Here is a 9,999-nt window from a genome sequence, read left to right as displayed (position 1 = left end):
TCAGGTCCTTCCACGACATTTTGATCAGATTAAGGTCAGGACTTTGACTTGGCCATTCCAGAACATTCACTTTATTCTTCTTTAGCCATTCTTTGGTAGAACGACTTGTGTGCTTAGGCTCGTCGTCTTGCTGCATGACCCACCTTCTCTTGAGATTCAGTTCATGGACAGATGTCCTGACATTTTCCTTTAGAATTCTCTGATATAATTCAGAATTCATTGTTCCATCAATGAAGGCAAGCCGTCCTGGCCCAGATGCAGCAAAACAGGCCCAAACCCTGATACGACCACCACCATGTTTCACAGATGGCATAAGGTTCTTATGCTGGAATGCAGTGTTTTTCTTTCTCCAAACATAACGATTTTCATTTCAACCAAAAAGTTCTATTTTGGTCTCATCTGTCCACAAAACATTCTTCTAATAGCCTTCTGGTTTGTCCACGTGATCTTTAGCAAACTGCAGACGAGCAGCAATGTTTTTTTTGGAGAGCAGTGGCTTTCTCCTTGCAACCCTGCCATGCACACCATTGTTGTTCAGTGTTGACTCATGAACATGAACATTAGCCGATGTGAGAGAGGCCTTCAGTTGCTTAGAAGTTACCCTGGGGTCCTTTGTGGCCTCACCGACTATTACACGTGTGCCTTGCTCTTTTATCGACATTTATCTAACTCTCTATTTATTCTTCTAGTATCAGAATGTAGTTTAAGTTCATTTGTTTTGGTTTCAACAGATGCTTTTTTCATATTTTTGATTCTTGTTTTCTTTTTCACATCTTCGCCCCCCTAATGACCTGCTAATTAACTATTTCCCTTTATTTTAAATGGACTTTTCTTGAGGCTCTGACTGCTAAATTGATTCTTTTTTTTTCCATAAATTTGATGTGAAGTGAGCCAACAGATGACCAATTAAGTTAGGGCCTCAAACTCCAACCAAACTTCACTTGATTCAGTTTCTTCATTTGAAGTCAATTCTCGTTGTTAATTTAAACCCGTTATTTAATTCCATGGCGCTCGCTCATTCTGCCATGGCAGACATTTCCAAAACTGTTGATTTTCTTTTTTAAGAGCGCTGGCTGCCCAAATGTTGTGTGGACCTGAGCAGATCAACATTACTGAGGAGGCCTTCACCTTTCTTGATTTTCAGTTATTGTGTGATGGACGCAGGTTGTTGTTTATGTGTTGGTTCATTTTGTGTCTTAATATTGTTGGGTTGATAATTAAGGAAAAAAGAAATGCGTCTTAAGATGTGCAGCAATTAAAATTAAAGCAAAGAGTTAATTAGCAGCAAAATCAGGTCACTAATTAAGAAAAGGGTTAGAATGAAAACCTGCAGCCACAGTAGCTTTCCAGGACTGGAGTTGGAGACCCCTGGTTTAGGGAAAAAAAAAAGGTGTTTGGTATGTTGCCATGGATACAACCCTCGCCAATATGCTTTAAGTGAGGTGCAGTTTTAGGGTCTTTTCTATTAATTTAAAGTGAACGTGCTTGAATCTCTGAGCTCCACATCAAGTCCTCTCAACACTTCATACAAAAGTCCTTCATGGCAGTCTGGTAACATGAAGGCAGCTGGACAAGCAGAGCAACAGAGGAAAGCGATGAAAGGGAAAGTGAGCTCAATGAGCCGCCTCAGCGCAGTGGCCGTCAGGGTCGGAATTTTCCATTTGTGTCTGAGTGGGCTTCTCTGGCTGATCTTCAGCGTGTGTGTTTATTCAGGTATGCCCAGCAAACACCCTGACCCAACCTTTGATCCTCTTGATTTCAGGGGTGCTGGATACTGGTTGGGGGTTGGGTGGGGGTGAGAAGAAAAAGTTTCATTGTGAGTAAACAGGGCCCAGGAGTTAGAAGTGAATACTCACTTACCGGTGAGTGGTCCTATTTAGAGGGTCTGTGTCGGCACAGGTGCACGCGAACCTGAGCACAAGCTGTGAAGGCTCTCTTCCGGGTCGTAGCACATAGAGCAAGTCATGTGAAGGTATGTGAGATGATTGGAAGGAGCCTGTTGAGATGATGAATATGATTGGTATGATTGGCTTTTGTTTTCAGTAGACTAGATTACTGTAACGCACTCCTCTCAGGACTACCCAAAAAAGACAAATCGTTTGCAACGAGTGCAGAATGGAGCTGCTAGAATCCTAACTGGGAAAAGAAAATCCGAACACATTTCTCCAGTTTTGATGTCACTACACTGGTTGCCTGTGTCATTCAGGATTGACTTTAAAATTCTGCTTATGGTTTATAAAGCCTTAAATAATCTCGCTCCATCTTATATATCAGAATGTCTGACACGTTATATTCCAAATCGTAACCTTAGATCTTCAAATGAGTGTCTCCTTATAATTCCAAAAGCTAAACTTAAAAGAAGTGGTGAGGCGGCCTTCTGCTGTTATGCACCCAAAATCTGGAATAGCCTGCCAATAGGAATTCACCAGGCTGATACAGTAGAGCACTTAAAACACTGCTGAAAACACATTACTTTAACATGGCCTTTTTATAACTTCACTTTAACTTAATCCTGATACTCTGTATGTTCAATTCTTGATAATAACTATTCATGGTGGCTCTAAAATCCATACTGACCCCTACTCTCTCTTCTGTTTCTCTTTCTGGTTTCTTTGTGGTGGCGGCCTGTGCCACCACCACCTACTCAAAGCATCAGGATGCACCAACATTGATGGACTGAAAGCCAGAAGTCTACGTGACCATCATCATCAGGTCCTTCCATGAAAACCCTAAATACAAAGAGGACTGTTTGACTTATGTTAGGTAGATTGCCCAGAGGGGACTGGGCGGTCTCTTGGTCTGGAACCCCTACAGATTTTATTTTTATCTCCAGCCTTTGGAGTTTTTTTTTTTGTTTGTTTTTTCTGTCCACCCTGGCCATCGGACCTTACTTATTCTATGTTAATTAATGTTGACCTATGTTTATTTTTTATTGTGTCTTCTATTTTTCTATTCATTTTGTAAAGCACTTTGAGCTACATTTTTTGTATGAATATGTGCTATATAAATAAATGTTGATTGATTGATTGATTGATTGATTGATTGATTGATTGATTGATTGATTGATTGGTGGCAGGAATCCCTTGGGATGTATAAAATGAGAGAAGGAGAGGAGAAGAGAGCATGACTGAGGTTGAGTCGGTGTGGGTATGTTTTTTTTTTTCTTTCTATGGAGGACGAGAAAGATACCTGAACTTTTGGGACCCATTTTGTCTCCAGATTTTTGTTCCAACCAACTGCTGTTTTTAATTGGTACTCCTGTGCTAATTAAGTGAACTGATATTTCCCACATTGTGTTTTGGGAACAATACAGAAATTAGAAAACTAAGTTTGGTAAAGAAAAAAAAAAAATACAAAAATGTAAGAAGCAATTATATGGGAATAATGTATTTATTTTTCTTTTTAACAATATTTTCATTTTACATATCCAGGTGTTCTAATTGTTTAATCCATTCTTTACTAATTAGTGGGTCAGCCTTTGATTATTCAGTGTTGTTTGCCTGGCTGTCTGCTCTGCTTGTCATTATTAAGATACCATAAAGGGAGCAAACTGCACAGAGACAGGACAAAATTGAATGAAATCAACAAAAGAGAGTTAAGCAATTTAAATAGAGAGCAAAAATGGAAATATTTCTAAATGTCGTATAAAACTCGTACTTCTGTGCTTTTCTTAATGTAGAGCAGTGTTTCCCAAACTCGGTCCTGGTGACCCCCTGTGGCTGCAGGTTTTTTGTTCCCACCAGCTTCTGTTTTTAATTGAACTCCTTGGCTAATTAAGTGATGTGTTATTTCCCAAGTTCTGTGTTTAAGGAACAATATAGAAATTAGAAAACTAAAAAATCAAATATACAAAGCAGTTATATAGGAAGAAAGTATTTTTTTTTTTTTACAATATTTTCATCTTGATTTTCATTCTATTTTTCTAGGTGTTCTAATTGTTTAATGAATCCATTATTTACAAATTAGTGGGTCTGATGCTAAAGCAGTTGCAGCCTTTGATTATTCTGTGTGGTTTGCCTGGGTGTCTGATCTGCTCGTTTTAAGTTGTCATTAAGATACAACGAAGGGGGAAAAACTGCACAGAGAAAGGGCAGAATATAGTGAAATCAACAAAAGAGAGTTAAGCATTTAAATCTACAGGAAAAATAGAAATATTTCTAAATGTCTTATAAATGTAAAAATCATGCTGCTGTGCTTTTCTGAATATTTAATAAAAAGAAAAAAAATACCAGCTAATTAAATGAGCTCAGTGTTATCACTGATTGTCACTGATTAGGAATCTGATAGGAACAAAACCCTGCAGCCACAGGACTGACTTTAAAAATCTCTGCCCTTAAACTTCTGAGAGAGAGAGAGTGGATAAACGGGACGGGCTGAGTGTTTGTTTAGGTTTTAGTTTTGTATGTGAGGAGGAAGTCCTTGAAGACCCCTGGAGCAGTCTGGCGAACGGCAAGGAAGGGATTCCAAAAGGATGAATTGAGATGGACTGCAGTTGTGGTGTTTATGTGTTTATTTTTCTTCTTATTATTATTTTTTGTATTCTATGTATGTATGTGTGTGTATATATACCTAAAGGATTATTAGGAGCACCACACTAATAACGGTGTTTGACCCCCTTTCGCCTTCACAACTGCCTTAATTCTACGTGGCATTGATTCAACAAGGTGCTGAAAGCATTCTTTAGAAATGTTGGCCCATATTGATAGGATAGCATCTTGCAGTTGATGGAGATTTGTGGGATGCACATCCAGGGCACGAAGCTCCTATTCCACCACATCCCAAAGATGCTCTATTGGGTTGAGATCTGGTGACTGTGGGGGCCATTTTAGTACAGTGAACTCATTGTCATGTTCAAGAAACCAATTTGAAATGATTCGAGCTTTGTGACATGGTGCATTATCCTGCTGGAAGTAGCCATCAGAGGATGGGTACATGGTGGTCATGAAAGGATGGACATGGTCAGAAACAATGCTCAGGTAGCCCGTGGCATTTAAACGATGCCCAATTGGCACTAAGGGGCCTAAAGTGTGCCAAGAAAACATCCCCCACACCATTACACCACCACCACCAGCCTGCACAGTGGTAACAAGGCATGATGGCTCCATGTTCTCATTCTGTTTACGCCAAATTCTGACTCTAACATTTGAATGTCTCAACAGAAATCGAGACTCATCAGACCAGGCAACATTTCTCCAGTCTTCAACTGTCCAATTTTGGTGAGCTCGTGCAAATTGTAGCCTCTTTTTCCTATTTGTAGTGGAGATGAGTGGTACCCGGTGGGGTCTTCTGCTGTTGTAGCCCATCCGCCTCGAGGTTGTGCGTGTTGTGGCTTCACAAATGCTTTGCTGCATACCTCGGTTGTAATGAGTGGTTATTTCAGTCAAAGTTGCTCTTCTATCAGCTTGAATCAGTCGACCCATTCTCCTCTGACCTCTAGCATCAACAAGGCATTTTCGCCCACAGGACTGCCACATACTGGATGTTTTTCCCTTTTCACACCATTCTTTGTAAACCCTAGAAATGGTTATGCGTCAAAATCCCAGTAACTGAGCAGATTGTGAAATACTCGGACCGGCCCGTCTGGCACCAACAACCATGCCACGCTCAGAATTGTTTAAATCACCTTTCTTTGCCATTCTGAGATTCAGTTTGGAGTTCAGGAGATTGTCTTGACCAGGACCACACCCCTAAATGCATTGAAGCAACTGCCATGTGATTGGTTGATTAAATAATGGCATGAATGAGAAATTGAACAGGTGTTCATAATAATCCTTTAGGTGAGTGTATACGTGTGTGTGTGTATATATATATATATATATGGACTCTGGTCTGCTGTGATCCTCAACTGGCTTAAACGGGTTCCATATACATTGTGTGTGTGTGTGTGTGTGTGTGTGTGTGTGTGTGTGTGTGTGTGTGTATGTATGTATGTATGTATATATATATATATATATATATATATATATATATATACATACACACACACACACACACAATGTATATGGAACCCGTTTAAGCCAGTTGAGGATCACAGCAGACCAGAGTCCATCCTGTCAGCATCGAGCATAAGGCTGGAATCAGTGCTGGGCAGCATGTCCGTCCTAATTATTAAACGGAATTCGATTGAAACGGGTCTGGTGTGATGAGCGGAGAGGAACATACAAGCTGATAGACGATCCTCCATGCGACCAATAGATGGCAGTGTTTATCAGCAGATCCGCTCAGCTACGCCCTCTCTCCATCGAGTCGCTCGTTGATGACGCGTCTTGATTCGCTTCGTTCGATTTCTCCAGCTGACTGATCAGGCTGAGAAACGAGGAGCGGGTCTGCACCTTCAGAGACAAACAGGAGCAGCAGAAGAAGAGGAAGGAAATAAAGTGAGAGAGATGAGGAGGAGTGGCGTCGGCGAGTAACGGAAGAATCGGGTAAGGTGAGAACACCGGGAGCGAGAGAGGAGAAGACAGGGCGTGCTCAAAGATGTCGGGGAAACGGAAAGGCAAAGGATGGTTAGAGCAACGAATATGGAAAGAGTGAGATAAGAAGAAATTGAGAAAATGAGAGCAGTGGTAGTCTGCTGAAGTCCGTCCGTTTTAGTGATCAGCAGCCGTCCGTTTCATTCTCCCGTTTACGTTTACACCGGCCCAAGACTCCAGATCACTGTAAGCCTGTCCCGTCTCCTAATTGTCATTCAGCCCGAGTTTAGTGGGTGTAGGAATTCACGAAAATCCGGGACTCCAGGTCGGAAATCCCACGAGAACTTCGAAAGCTTTTTTTTTTTGGTAATATGAATAGACGCCGGAGAAAATCCTGCCGTGCCTTGGAGACTGCCAGACCATCACAAGTCACACTCCTCTACGGTTAAACCTCCAAAAGAGTCGTCGATCCACACGGACACCCGTTAGTCTTAAGTAAAACATGCAAAGCAAGACAATAAGTGGCAGAAATTACACTGAGGAGGTCAGTTAACAGGGCGGGTATTAACGGAGACTGGTCTGCCACGGTCCTGTAGCAGCTGATGAACGTCATCCATTGTGAGAGACACAAATTTCAGTTCAGGGTAACACTGGACATCAGGCAGCATGGCAGAAACCAACCCTGGAGGGGAGGACCAGTCAGTTTAGGGGAGCCCGTGAACTGGAAACGAGTGTCTTTGGGATGTCGGAGGAAAAGTGAAAGGGAAATGAAAAACCTGCGACCACAATTAACCAGTGCGAGTTAGAAATTAACCCACTGAAGATGTGAGGGCGAAAAAGTGTGTGGAGGATAAACCTGTGGGACTGTCACGTGTTACTCTGTCTGTCTGTTATATAGTGCCTTTCACATTATCTGTCTGTCAGATAGAGCCTCTATCATATAGTCTCTTTCACATCTGTCTGTCTGTGTATTTTGTATATACTGATGACCAAGAGCAGGCTTCATTCCGTTTTATACTTTAATAAATATTCTAAAAGAAGGCAGGATTAAGGGGGGGGTGGCTGGATATTGGTACATGCTGCTGCCTGATGTATTTGACATCTTGGGTTCAAATCCAACACCCATTTAGACTCTTGATGTTCTCCCTTTGTACACAGTCGAGTGCGCTTGCCTGATGGGCTTGAGTGGGCTCGGTTTAGAACTGGCACCCACACAAGGGCTGTTTCGTGCTTTTTCTTCAGCCTCCGTGTACCTTGAATTGTGTTAAGTTGGTTTGAAAATGTTTTGTAAGCTTTAGAGGAGACTGGGGAGGTCACAATACCTGAATGTTTGTATCTGATATCGATGCCACTGAGATTTCACAATATTCAATATGCAATACAATTTATTTTTTGTATAGCCCAAAATCACACAAGAAGTGACGCAATGGACTTGAATAAGCGCTGCCTCTTGACAGCCTCCCAGCCTTGACTCTCTAAGAAGACAAGGAAAAAAAAAACCCTTGTAGGGGAAAAAATGGAAGAAGAGACCTCCTTCCAGGTAGGGTGGGTGTCAAAAAGAAGGGAGGTCAATACAATACACAGAAGAGAACAAATCCTTAATACAGTATAAAAATAAACATTTTACAAGTACAGAGCAGAATTTAACAGTAGATGATATCCCATAATATGATTTGGATTTGTTTAGAGTCCTGGAGACCTCATCCATCAAGCTGCCTCCTCCTTTTGGCCATTCCACAGCTGAAACGGTGCTGGGCCAGCAAATCCAATGGAAGGACCCCTCTTTCCCACAATTCCTGCGATCCTCCATTAGGCAAGACTTTACCTTAGGCAGGCAAAACAACTTGGCAGGTGGGCCGTGGCACCGAGTGCCACATTTGAGTACCAAGAAGGGAAACCGAACATCTGAGGATTAGTATTCAATTATAACTATCATATTACTTGTGTTTTAGTGCTAATGACTAACAGAGATGCTGTCTGTACAGTTAATCAGCAGCTCTAGTCAGGGTGTACTAAACTGAAGTAGTGAGATTTGAAAGGCTGAGACTGAAGGGGCATCGCCTACAGTAGCAGGCAGACCATTCCATAGTTTAGGGGCCCTGTAAGTAAAAGCTCGACCTCCCACTGTTATTTTATTAATCCTTGGGGATCCTAAGCAGACCGACATCTTGAGATCTTAATGTGCACTCAGGTTTGTAAGTCATGATAAGTTCAGACAAGTAAGCCGGACTTTGGCCATTTAATGCTTTATATGGTAAAAGGAGGATTTTGAAATCTGCCCTAAACTTAACCGGGAGCCAGTGTAAGGATTTAAGAACTGGGGTTATGTGTTTGTATTTTCTAGTTCTTGTAATAATTCTTACAGCAGCATTTTGGATTAACTGGAGGCTGTAGAGAGAACATCCAGTGAACACTGCATTGCAGTAGTCAATCCTACTAGAAATAAATGCAGGAATTAATTTCTCAGAATCCTGTTTATTTAGAAAGCGCCTTAATTGCCTAACATTTTTTTAGGATGGAAGAAACATGATTTTTGGACAACTTTGTAATGTGTGCTTTAAATGACATGCTAGAGTCAAAGAGAACTCTGAGATTTCGGGCTGATTCAGTGAAATTAATGGGGACTCCAACTGAGTTAGATGACAGAATATTGTTGTGATCAGCGTCATTCCCTCTAACAATTAATATCTGTGTTTTAGTTTGTTTTTAGTACCTCCATTATTCAAGTGGACAATATCCTGCCTTTCTCTTTAATAGATTATAAAATCTAGAAATACTAATAGTAACTGTAAACAGTGTTCTGTTAATTAGGTAGTTGCCCAGTTATCACTTATGTAAACTAGCATTGGCATTCATGAATATCAAATTACAATGCCAGGCTTGACTTTAGTGTCTGACAGACATGGAGATTCTCCCATTGTAACCACAAGTTTCTTGGGAAGTGATTTCAGCCCCGGGTTTATAAAGTAAGGATATTGTAGTGCTATGCAGTGCTGACTTGATTCCTATTCATTTTCTTCTCTTTTAGTAGTTTAATTTCCTTAGAAGGACTGCTAGCTTTAAGCCACACTAAGCTGGAAAAGTGAGCAACTTTGCAGGGCTTGCTCTTTTTATAGGCGCCCCTGCTGCTGGCTCTGAAGCTGCTCCTTTGTTTGATGGAATGTCAGCTCCCATTATGGATACGTCATTTCTGGCTGATATAACTCGCTGTCCAGCTCCAGTTGTTAGTCGTACAGCCATTGACAAGGACACTTCAACTGGGACCCTGTGCGCTGTGTGGTCAGATGGCGCAGTAGAGATGTTGGACTCCGCACTGTCAGGTGGCACAATGGGGATGATCTGTGTTGTGCCCTCATGTGGTGCAGTAGGGGTATTTTAAGGTCTAATGCTGGTCTGTGAATTCAACTCCCCTTTGTAATGGTAAGGGGGGCTAATTGGTCACAGAGCACCACCACTGCCCGGCGTCCCACCTTGACCTTTATTCTCACTCTGGTACTCTACCTCAGACAGCAGTGTGAGCTGTAGGCCGATTTAGGGCAGAGTCCCCTTTTTCACAATGGGTTGTACGGCCATACCAGTCCAGCAG

At 41.6% G+C, this 9,999-nt stretch overlaps 1 protein-coding gene across 2 annotated transcripts in view; it reads left to right on the top strand.

Annotated features, from left to right (window-relative positions):
* The first annotated feature begins 6,251 nt into the window (after positions 1-6,251).
* The window catches only part of LOC120528170 (gastrula zinc finger protein XlCGF57.1-like), a 32,940-nt gene continuing 29,192 nt past the window's right edge, over positions 6,252-9,999 (top strand). The window contains exon 1 of one of the 2 annotated variants that reach the window (XM_039752255.1): positions 6,252-6,425. The gene's annotated coding sequence lies outside the window, so the exon portion shown is untranslated. Of the gene's footprint in view, positions 6,431-9,999 lie in introns of both variants that reach the window. The other variant, XM_039752254.1, reaches the window with a different exon arrangement.

This window comes from Polypterus senegalus, chromosome 4 (assembly GCF_016835505.1).
Source record: "Polypterus senegalus isolate Bchr_013 chromosome 4, ASM1683550v1, whole genome shotgun sequence".
NCBI lineage: Eukaryota > Metazoa > Chordata > Cladistia > Polypteriformes > Polypteridae > Polypterus > Polypterus senegalus.
Note: the sequence above shows the minus strand (reverse complement) of the source record. Positions and strands in the feature narration are given on the sequence as shown.